Here is a 10,952-nt window from a genome sequence, read left to right on the forward strand (position 1 = left end):
CTGCTGACGTGACGACGCAGTTTTCACACATAGTTTGTCTTTCGCTGCTTTCCTGTCATGAATGTTATGTCGCGCTCATAACGCGCATGTAGTTCGTGACATGAAAGCACCGGGCGCACACCTTTAAACGAAGGAAACGCACGCAATATAGATGATTACTTTTTGGGGACAACATAGGCGCAAAAGAGTGCAACTTTTCTTAAAGTCTACCAGTATGTTGGAGGCTGTAAAATAGGTGCTGCTGAAGCTGAAGTTGTACTTTTTGGTAAGTTTTGTTCGCATTATTTAATATTAAACATGGCTGAACAAGTGAATAAATTTGCGTTTTAACAAAAGTACTGAACTTCATTTTACCTGAAGATCAACATTTGCTATGCCTTACTCGCGTTAGAGCTTTTCCGTTAACATTCGCTGATCAGGAAAAAAAATGGTTTGACATACCAAATGTTCAGAAATATTGAAATATGAAAACGTTATCTGAACTCAAGATAAGATGCTTTCAGACCCCATGCAGCACAAAGAATACAATTTGCACTTGAAACTGATTGTCTTACCTGGCTCAGCGTCATCTTCCAAAGGCGTTACCAAGAACACGCTGCAATTTTTGTCTGCATACATGAGCTTCATGACTTCAAATGGACTTGTGTCGCTCCCTAAACGAAAACAAAACAAGCAGATTCTAGCGATTCTCTCTGCTCTGACCTTGTTTACTGCGGCCACCAACAGGCTTTTCTAGTGTCCACTTCTCACAGCAGCCTTCTCATGTAAAGGCGTGCCAAAAGTTTATGGACCTTGCCAACAGACAAAACACTGAATTTAGCGTGCACAATCAGGAACTGTGTGATGCACTAAAATTCACAAGCGAGAAAATTTAATTGACCCTTGTCAATTTATAGTTACATGCATATGCCATGACAAATAGAAGCGTTTTTCCGGCGGACACTGTCGACAAACTTTTTCATAAATGCACTAATTGATTCCCAATGCACACAACGTCTCCCTAGTGTGCTGCAGTTTTGACTACTATAGCCGCCCATACTGATGCGCACACTCTGTTGTCATTAGCCTATTTTATGGCTACTGCAGGACGAAAGCTTCTCCCAATGGTCTACGATCACTCTTGTCTTGATGGTAATGCTTGATGACATAAATACAGATATCATTTCGGAAAATATTTACTTCAATCGTTGTATAAACATAACAGCGGCACCAAGAAGAGTTAATAATACTGTGACAACGTGCCTAAAAGATTGTGTCAACAATATTGGCACCATTTGGTTGTGCTCTAGTGTGATTGTATAGTGGTATAGGCGATCACAGGCGTATATATTTCTTACACTATCCACCAGGACTGACGTCAACAATTTGGAAGGTGTGGAAATAAAGTAATGTGGCATATATATAATTCCTACGGGCGTATGTCAGCTAGTGAATTCAACATAAACTGGACTATCAACTGTTATCAATCACTTACTCTGAAGGATTTGCTCCAACATAACGTTCCTTTATAGTAACACCTTCAGTTCCACGAAAAAAACTGTTATACGTGCTCCTTTGTCTTTCCGCGAGAATTACTTAAATGAAAGAGACTTCCTGATGTTGTGATACAAGATTTTTAATCTGCACTGTTATTTATGGTTTTATTGAGGCTTTCGGGTTATAAACAATTCGCTTATTCCTTCGTTTTGCATGAAGTGCTCACTTTGCGCATTTTGTGCCCCAATATATGCAACAATTTGCGGTGTACCACTCTGTTATGATCTCTTGGAATCACAATATTCGAAACTAACTAAACAGCATCCCCATTCAAAACGCATGGCTGTTTGGCACAAACTTTCTCCTGCCTTCTGACCAATGAGAAAAGCGTGTTCAGCAATATACAACTTATGGAGCAGAAAATTGGACAGATGTGTCGGATGAAATGAAAATGATGCTTCCGTAGTTAACCATTTCTTTATAAAGAAATAAAGATGGTGTTACAACGCTTTCATCCCTTTTCGGGACTCACAAAGAAAAAAAACTAGGGGCAGCTTCACACTAGAGGTGCGAAGACTGCCCAAACAGCGAAGCTGGCTACCCCATCTAGCTTTATTTTGGTTCGGCCGTTTTTGCGAGGTTTTGCTTCGAGTCTCGGCCCCGTTTTGCGCACGATGAACCCGGAATCATCGACAGCCCAAGGAGCAACGAACACTCGGTCATTAAAGTATCTCGACGCTTCTGGACGCTCAAACGCTTTTTCTTAGTTTCGCAGGCTCGTAACTCCGGACCTTTGCGAATCGCCGACGTTTCGCCACCGCTTCGGCGGCGCGACACTCGAGATTGGACCGAAGTTGTCTCACTCGCTCTCGAGTAGCGGCGCGGTGGCTTTCGCGCCAGGCTTCATCTTCTTCGGGAGTGACGCTCTTCTTTGGCGGCCCCATCTTCACGGCGATGTGCTCGGAGCGGAGACGGTGGGGCTTTTGTGTCGCCGCGGCAGCGACGTGGAGCTATATATCCCGTGGGTCGGCGCAGTGACGTCACGGCTTAGCTCCGCCTCTGCGCAGCCGCGGCAGCCACTCCGCACGGCGCGGTGAGGTCATGGCTCGGCAAAGCTAAGGCGAAGCAAAGCGGCGCGCGCGATGACGTCATGGCTCACGCAGCTGTGGCAAGGCTCGGCGCGGTCGGCGCAGCTGGGGTGAAGCGTTGCTAGGCGACGCATGATGACGTCATTGCCAGGTGGAAGTTTTGCGGCGTACACTCGACGGACCATCCTCGAGCTGAAACAGCTTCGCTAGTTCATAGGGGTATGTGCCATTGCGCTTGGACCCTTTCTGCACAACCACGAGGATCGGCCCACATTTCGGCGTTACACCTGACGGCAAACGCCCAGGTTAAACAGCTTCACTGTTAAAATAGAAATGTCATTCACTTCAATTACTTTTATCACTATAGTATAGTGAAACGCGGATGGATTATGAACACAATCCCGATTAATGTAACCTGAGAGGTACTATCTAACAGGAAATAAGGGGGGTTATATTACAAATATAGCAAACTGCAACAGCTACCATCATTGAAAGCATCTTCTAAATTTCACATAAAATTCGCAGCTGCCCAGTATCAATCTTATTTTGGGGTTCTGTAAAGCGTTGCCAGATGGACCAGCATGTTAGCTTGAGAAAATCATTTATGCGTATGACGCTACAGTGTATGTGGGACAAAAGCAGCAAGACGACCACGATGATGACGGCGGCGATAACGGGATCAGGGCCGCAACAACATGACGACTGATCTTTTTGTACTCAGGCGAAAAATTTAAGCCAGTTCGACGCTTCTGAAATCTGATGAAACAGCGGAGCTCTGCAAGCGTGGGTGTATAGCGTAGTGGGTATGACGCTCGCCTTCGGACCATGAGTACCCGGGTTCAAATCCAGCCTTTCTCTCTGTGTCTCTCTCTCGCTCTCATTTTCTCTTTCTCTCGCCCATAGCAAGTTATGTTGCAATCGTCGGTACAACGCACAAATGTGGTTCCCATAAATGCATGTTCTGCAAGCGTGGGTGTACAGCCTAGCGGTTATGACGCTCGCCTTCGGGCCCTCCATGGGCACCCGGGCTCGAATCTCGCCTCGCCAAGAAAGTTCATTTTATTTTATTTATTTAATTATCTCGCTCTCTGTCTGTCTTTCTTTCTCTTTCTGCACCTCCTCTCCTCATTTCACACTCTCTCCACTTTGCTCGGAACTGCGAACACCATCACTCTGTAGGGATCAACCTCGACCTTAAGCAGCTCCGCTGTTAAAGCAGTTACAGCCTGCTGTGTTACAACCTGCATGAGCCGATCATGAGGCAGTACAATGTCGCCCAGCGTCTACATAGCGTTAGCTGCTACTCGGAAAGGACCAGGGCATATGAGCTGATGCCGAAGGTGGTGGAGGCGCTACGCGTCACTAACCTTTATACCTGACGCATTCAAAAATACAATGCTAAGTCTGTGGCCTACTTAAAACTGCTGCATACGCACGTTTTCTCAAGTGTACGTGCGGCTCTCACTCGTGCTATGTGACGTGTCGTGTGCTGCAGTTGTCCCGAAAGTGTAGTTGCCGTTGGCACCAGAAAAGAATGCGCACGAGTGTGGCCTAAGTTCTGATACATACGCGACATTCTTAATATGCAGGGCGCAGTGTCAACCTATGGCAGTGGCAACCACTGAACTATGGCATTTGCATGATATATATATATATATATATATATATATATATATATATATATATGTGTGTGTGTGTGTGTGTGTGTGTGTGTGTGTGTGTGTGTGTGTGTGTGTGTGTGTGTGTGTGTGTGTGTGTGTGTGTGTGTGTGTGTGTGTGTGTGTGTGTGTGTGTGTGTGTGTGTGTGTGTGTGTGTGTCATTCGCCCCAGCCTTAGAGAGTTTGAGACGTTTTTTTCTGCCATTTTTTCGTGTTTGTTTTTCTAATGGACCGCGCAAAGCAATAAAAAAGCAAGTGTGGTCTGTTGGTTCTGTTTTTCCTGAACTAATATAATTGTGGCTCTTTCTCTCTTCTAGTACAAAATATGCAGATAAATCTATGAACGACAACTGCGACCTCTATATAACGGGACGTAAGAAGGGTGCAAACCGTATCCAACAAGTGGCCCACAAACATTAAGATAAAAATTTAACACCATATTCTTGTTCGGTATTCACTTGGTAAAATTCCCGCTATGGTACAGAGATAACTTGAGCGAATAAGAATAGGCCATTATCGCTATATTCATATGAGATGAAGTGACTATATTACAGCTGCTGCAATACCACCATTTATTTTCTGCTTTCGACTTTGATTCTTAACGTAAAACAATAACTATTTCACGTCCACAGCGTTGACAAGTGACAATCATGCCTGTAAACGACGAGCCAGTCACACCAGTGAAAAAGTCAATGTCTGAGACACAATCTACAGGGCCAGCTCAGCGGTCGTATTGACTACACTGCATATCTCACCTGCGTGGCACGTCGGACGGTACGTCGAATTTCGGATGAATAAGAAGCAAACAGAGCTTTCATGTGAATTCTTTAACCCACCTGACAACAACGCTAGTTCTACATAGTCGCTAGCTCTCACATGGTGTACGAATTGCCGCTCTCACCTGAAAGGTCAGAAACATTCATGGAGCCAAGTCCACCTTCGCCATCTGAAAAAAATTTTCCGTAGTAGTGGCTAGCAACCCTAGAATGTAATAAAAAAAAACACAGTATCGGCGCATGAATAACTTTAATGGTAAATTAAGAGAACAGTACTGTTTGCGGCACGATAACATTTTGTCTGTATTTTTGTGCTAGTTCCAATGTTCTTTTTTAATTTTAGGCTTTCGATTTAGCAAGTCATTTCTATTGTACACAGAGCAAATAAAATACATAAAATCTAATGCTATTTTCCTAATATATGTGGCATGCACGGACAGAAACAATGTAGACTGCTCAAATGGATTTCTCTTCGTAGTCCACATACTGGCTTTCTGCCCCACGTCGAATCAATCACAGGGTTCATCCTGAGTTTTTCAAGCCTGCGCCAGCGAAAGCCGGCAGGTTAAGTTGTCAAACGTCACCACCAACTGGCCCACCTTGTCTCCGGGCATTGGAACTTTACTTAGAAAGCCATCTCACGTTAAATTCAGCCCGGCTTTTGGGATCAACAAGCACGTCCCCAGAACGCATTTTAAGTTAGGTGTCAGCCCCTGTGTGAGCGGATATGAAAGAATAGCAACGATGCAGTCCCTTCATATGAATTTTTGCTTTTTGGTGCAGGCGGGCCCAGTTCTACAGCTGCTCTATAAAATTTCAATGTTTTCCTGCTGTCCCTTCTATGCCCAACTGTTGTTTTACTGAGCATTGGAATGTACCTACATTCCTGAAATGGTTATTATTGTTTGGTGGTGTACACTTCGAACAGGGCCTCATCTCGTTACAAATATTGTCAATGAGCTGTTCGACTTGGTAAAGACGTTGCGAGACAAGGTCGCCACGAAACATGGCAAGTTCCTGGCTTCACCTCGGAGATAAAAAAATATCGAGACTGCTCTTGAGCAAGGAGCTGCAGAAATAGAAAAAGGCCCTGTACAGTTTACGTAGAGATAAATTGCATAAATAACTGAGCCATGGAAAATGAGAGAAACGGGTGATAAAAGAATCAAAATTGTAAAAAAGCATTGTTACACCGTGCCATTTTGAGGCAAGGTATAAAGTACCCACCATGGCTTAGCGGTTATGGTGTCGTGCTGCTAACCACGAGGTCGCGGGATCAAGTCCAGGCCACGGCGGAAGCATTTAGATGGGGGCGAAATGCAAAATACGCCCGTGTCCCGTACATTAGGGGCACGTTAAAGATCTCCAGGTGGTTGAAATTTCCGGAATCCCCCCCAATGGCGTGCCTGATAATCAAATCGCGGTTTTGGCATGCAAAACCCCAGAATTTAATTTTCATAGTATCAAGCGGTCCACATAAAACCATTGATGCTTTCACGGACTTTAGCTTATATTTTTAATGGCGCAAAAAGAAACCATTTTCCTGTTCCAGTGTGTTTATATTGTCCCCTATTGACCACGTAAAGGCGATAATAAATAACGTCACTCAGCTCAACGAACTGTTCCGTCCCTCGTAAAACCACAAATGTTTTGGTGGGCAAACAAAATATTGTAGTTCTATGTTTCGTGTTCAAATAAAGGACATGTTGAAAACACTCTGAGGTCGTCTGAATACAAGATGTAAAAAGCTCCATCTTACAGGTGAGTAATCCGAACCTAGGTTCGACGACATCGAAGATGCTTCAAATATTGTCATGCAGAGAGAATCTAATCTTTGACGGCGTCGCTTACAGTGCTTCGGGAGCGCGGATGCAATCTGCACAAATTTGCGCAGTCCTGAACAGCGCATTAAATTTTAATCTCTGCCGTAAAAGCGATCACATGCGCACAAATGGGAAACAATTATCGCTGGAAAGTGCCAGCCCATGTATCGTCAAGTCTTTACAAACTCTTTATCTTTAAAACTCTGTGATGGTGTATTTTATTCACGAAGCATGCTGAAAGCTTCTGGACAATGGTTTAAATATTCACACGTGGGCATTGTCTATCCTTTCGCCGGTGGTCACTTACGTATTTCAATCACCTGCCAACACTTGTTAAAGTTATCGCTAGATGCAAGGCGCATCTGCGTGTATCAGAACATTCGCGAGTGTTGTAGCCGATTCCATCTGCAGTATATGCTGTCGCCGAACCTTGTGGTTAGATTGCATGCGCGACTCAAAAAGTGCTGTACAGTCTGGGAAACACGCGAGCGCCAGCGATTACGCTATAACGATGGGCGAGTAATGTATAATAGCCGGCGCGTCTGATCCGTAGATCACATTTCGACGATCGACGCATCTGCCTGTCACTATATTGGTCTGCCCAAATGTAACTTGTTTTTGTGGGCGCAGGCTCATCCAATGAAGAGTTCGTTCTGGGAGGTGCCATTTAGCCGTAGTCTAATTCTTAACTGTCCCGACAAAGTGACAATATGGCTTTTGTCAGAAAAAAATATGAATTTTCGCAAAAAAAAAGCATTTTCGCTATGCGGTAAGGTCGGTGGTTGGTGGTTTTCGTTCCGACATCATAAATTAATGCAAATGTACTACTAACCCCACCTGCTATATATGTCCTCACAGATGACTTGAATTTTTTTCCCAGTAACTAACCCTGCACTGCCTACGCGAAAGCAACGATAGGTCCGAAGATCTCACAGCAGTTTCATCATCCCACTGACATATAGTCTCAGCCATCGAATTGAGCGGTAGGCCTTGAATCTTTGAAATGAACGGCACAAAAGACGGCACAAGGGAGTGACCAACACACAGATAGAGCGCTGACTTCCGACTGATTTTTGTATAACACGAAGTGCGCAATTTACATTCTTCGTAGTCGACAAAGTTCCACATTCCTGTGGATGTGTACACATAGGTCAAACCGACCGATGCCTAAACAATCACCAGCGTTTACATACCAAAAATCTGCAGAATAAAGAAGACATAAAATCGGCCTAGCACTTTGCTACGTGTGCATGTGCACCGTTTCTTGACTAGACATTTGTATTTGTCACTGTGAGTGTTTAAAAACAGATTGTATTTACTAACACCAATTTTTAACTTAGTGTTAGTAAACTGAGTTAGGTGTCCAGCGCTCTGTGTGCGCGTTCTCCACTCACTGGCCCTGTCTTTAACGTTGTTTCCTTCAAAGATGCGTGACTAACCAGCTAGGCTTCAGACCTCTAGTGGTAGGCGTTGAATTTGGGACGCTTGCTGATAGTGGTCGGTTATCTGCGGCTGCATACCGAGTCAGAGGTTGCCCTGCGGTTGCCTCTGACAGCCGCCCTTGAACACATGGCTCGAGCTTCTGTACGTCGCTCCGACACACCACGTCTTGGGAAAGCAACCTGTATTTTTGTGCCTGGTAGTACAATGAATTCCAGCCTTGAATATGCACCACAGAGCTGTGTTTTCAAGTCTTATGTAATTTATACTAGGCAACTAAAAACTTCGCTAGCATTGAGAGGGTCCCAGTAGAGAGAGAGATAAATGAGATGCAAAAGGTATTCAGTTTGCTATCCTCCACTAGAGATAGGGGTGAGGGGAGGCAGAAAGATCAATAAAAATGTGCACACATAGAAGGAGAGGGAGATTAAAAAATAAAAAACAAAAAGACGCACACACAAAGAAACTGAGGAGTGTCACAGTTGTTCAAACAGTTCACTTGACAGGAGGAACTTCAGTAGTGCCTTCGTTGCCTTCTGGTGTGAAGACCGCATCAGCTGGCATTCTAAGATCGTCTGCTCAAAAGCGACCGCTAGTCGAGGTGTGCCAACTCAGTCACGAGCGACTGTCTCAGGGAGCTGTAGCGAGGACAATAACACAGGATATGTTCGATTGTTTCCTCGCTGCCGCAACTATCACAGGCAGCACTGCCAGCCACTCCGATGCGGCAAGCAAAACATTCGTAAAAGATACTCCAAGCCACAGTTGTCAGAGAGCAGTTGTCTCGATTCGACAAATTCCGAATGGAATGCGTAGTCGGAGGAATGGAACAGCAACATCAGATCACCGCGGAGTCACCCACGTCACACGAAAAAAATGTTCCTTCTCGTCACAGCACTTCCATCGGCAATTCCTTGTTATTTTTGCTTCATTCAGTGCAGAACCAAACCTGGCAAGCCTGTAGGTCCTTTACTATACCAAGTATTCATTGCTGTATTGAGAACCATGACGAGGCCTGTAGATAGAGGCTTTCTTGTAAAGCACTTCTCTCTACATTACCTATGAAGCTTGGATTCTTAACCCTTGGACCCATGTGATGGGCTCAACATTACGAGCCATGGAAATATCGAAGAAGACGTTGTAGAATATGTGGCGAGCGAGGCTTTCTTCTATGACATAACTGCCTATTTTACTTCACGACCGCAACGCCTTTTCCTACTTACCACTGGTTCCCAATATTTGACTTTCGCCAGTAGTGGTAGTCGTTCTCGGTAATATTATACTTCTTTAAAAATATGCACTCTTCTTTCAAGCCCACTTCAGCCATGTCATCTGGGAAGCTAATTTCGTTCGAGTGATTTTGCTGATACAACCATAGTTTCTGACTTGTGTTGAATACCTGCATGTGAGAAAAAAAACTGCATCAAGTAAACGGCTAATTAAGACATGTGCTAAATAATAGCGACGTTTAGCTGCGGCACCAAATGCGTATTTATGTAAAAACGTTGCGAGGCGAGAAGGTGCTCGACGAGTGTCCCGTTCTGATCGCGTCGAAATTGGCGCTGAGCCGTGCTCCCTCAAGGGCTGCAGAAGATAGCGCCAACCTTTCCCTTTCCCTCAAGAACCACTTACCACCACCGCGTCGAAAACCTGCGAGCCGCCCCCAGAGGCACCGGCAACAGTTACCAACGCCGCGCGCGTTCGGTGCGAATGCGGGCAAAACGCCAACGGCGTCGACAACAGTTCTGCGTGTTGCTGGTGCTGCTGCATGTCCATGTTTATACAGATGACAAAACTACCACGGCCGCTAGATAAAAAAAAAGGTTCTTTTTTTATCTAGCGGCCGTGAAACTACTAACCTTACTCCGTATAGCTCTCGACTAATTTGCTATCGCAATTGAGTCTTTGCCTTTCCTGTGAAACTGCGACATTCTTTTATTTATATTTTTTTTAATTTGTTAATATGGCACCCAGAAAATGCAAGTTCAGTCTCGTAGAGTACGCCTGGGGCGAAGGCGCTCGCCACTATGACAGGGAAGCAGTGGTTGGCATCAGCCGGTAGCGACTGGGCGGCAGTGTTGCTCTGCACACTATTATTGCGATAGCAATTATATGGACACTCCAAGCGCATTTGTGCCGTTGACGTCAGTGTCGCCGTGATGTTTTGTATGAAGTCCAAGGGCTATAACAACGTCACCGCGCACCGTATGCTGTAGGTTCAAGTGAAAGCGTGCCAGGGGAGCCGATGATCGCGGTTCAATCTCGTGCGCGCAAGGGAAGAAAGCGGGAAGGAAGCGCGCCGTCTTCCGTCGCGCGCTAGGTTCCGGGTGTAGGGGAAGGAGGAGGGACGGCTTTTTACTCCCGCAGCAGCTGCGCATAGTACTGTTCGCGGGACAATAACGTTTTGTGTATATTTTTGTGCTAGTTCCATTGGTCTTTTTAAGTTTAGGTTTTCGATTTAGCAATTCATTCCTATTGTGCACAGAGTAAATAAAACACATTAAATCTAATGCTATTTCCATAGTATATTTGGCACGCACGGACAGAAACAATGTAGAATGCTCAAATGCATTTAGCTTCGTAGGCCATATAATGGCTTTCTGCCCCCCGTTGAATCAATCACGCGGTGCACCCTGAGTTTTTCCAGCCTGCGCCAGCGGTAGCCGGCAGGCAAAGTTGTCAAGCGTCACC

The 10,952-nt window shown here is 45.1% G+C and overlaps 1 long non-coding RNA gene across 1 annotated transcript; it reads right to left on the reverse strand.

Annotated features, from left to right (window-relative positions):
- Positions 1–559: 559 nt before the first annotated feature.
- LOC119464725 (uncharacterized) lies at positions 560–9,586 on the reverse strand. The gene is made up of 3 exons (XR_005194550.2): positions 9,485–9,586; positions 5,124–5,203; positions 560–653 (listed from the first exon to the last, which is right to left on the reverse strand). It is a non-coding gene; the product is annotated as an uncharacterized LOC119464725 (long non-coding RNA).
- Between the last annotated feature and the right edge of the window lie 1,366 nt (positions 9,587–10,952).

The sequence above is a fragment of the Dermacentor silvarum genome, chromosome 9 (genome assembly GCF_013339745.2).
Source record: "Dermacentor silvarum isolate Dsil-2018 chromosome 9, BIME_Dsil_1.4, whole genome shotgun sequence".
NCBI classification, from domain to species: Eukaryota; Metazoa; Arthropoda; class Arachnida; order Ixodida; family Ixodidae; genus Dermacentor; species Dermacentor silvarum.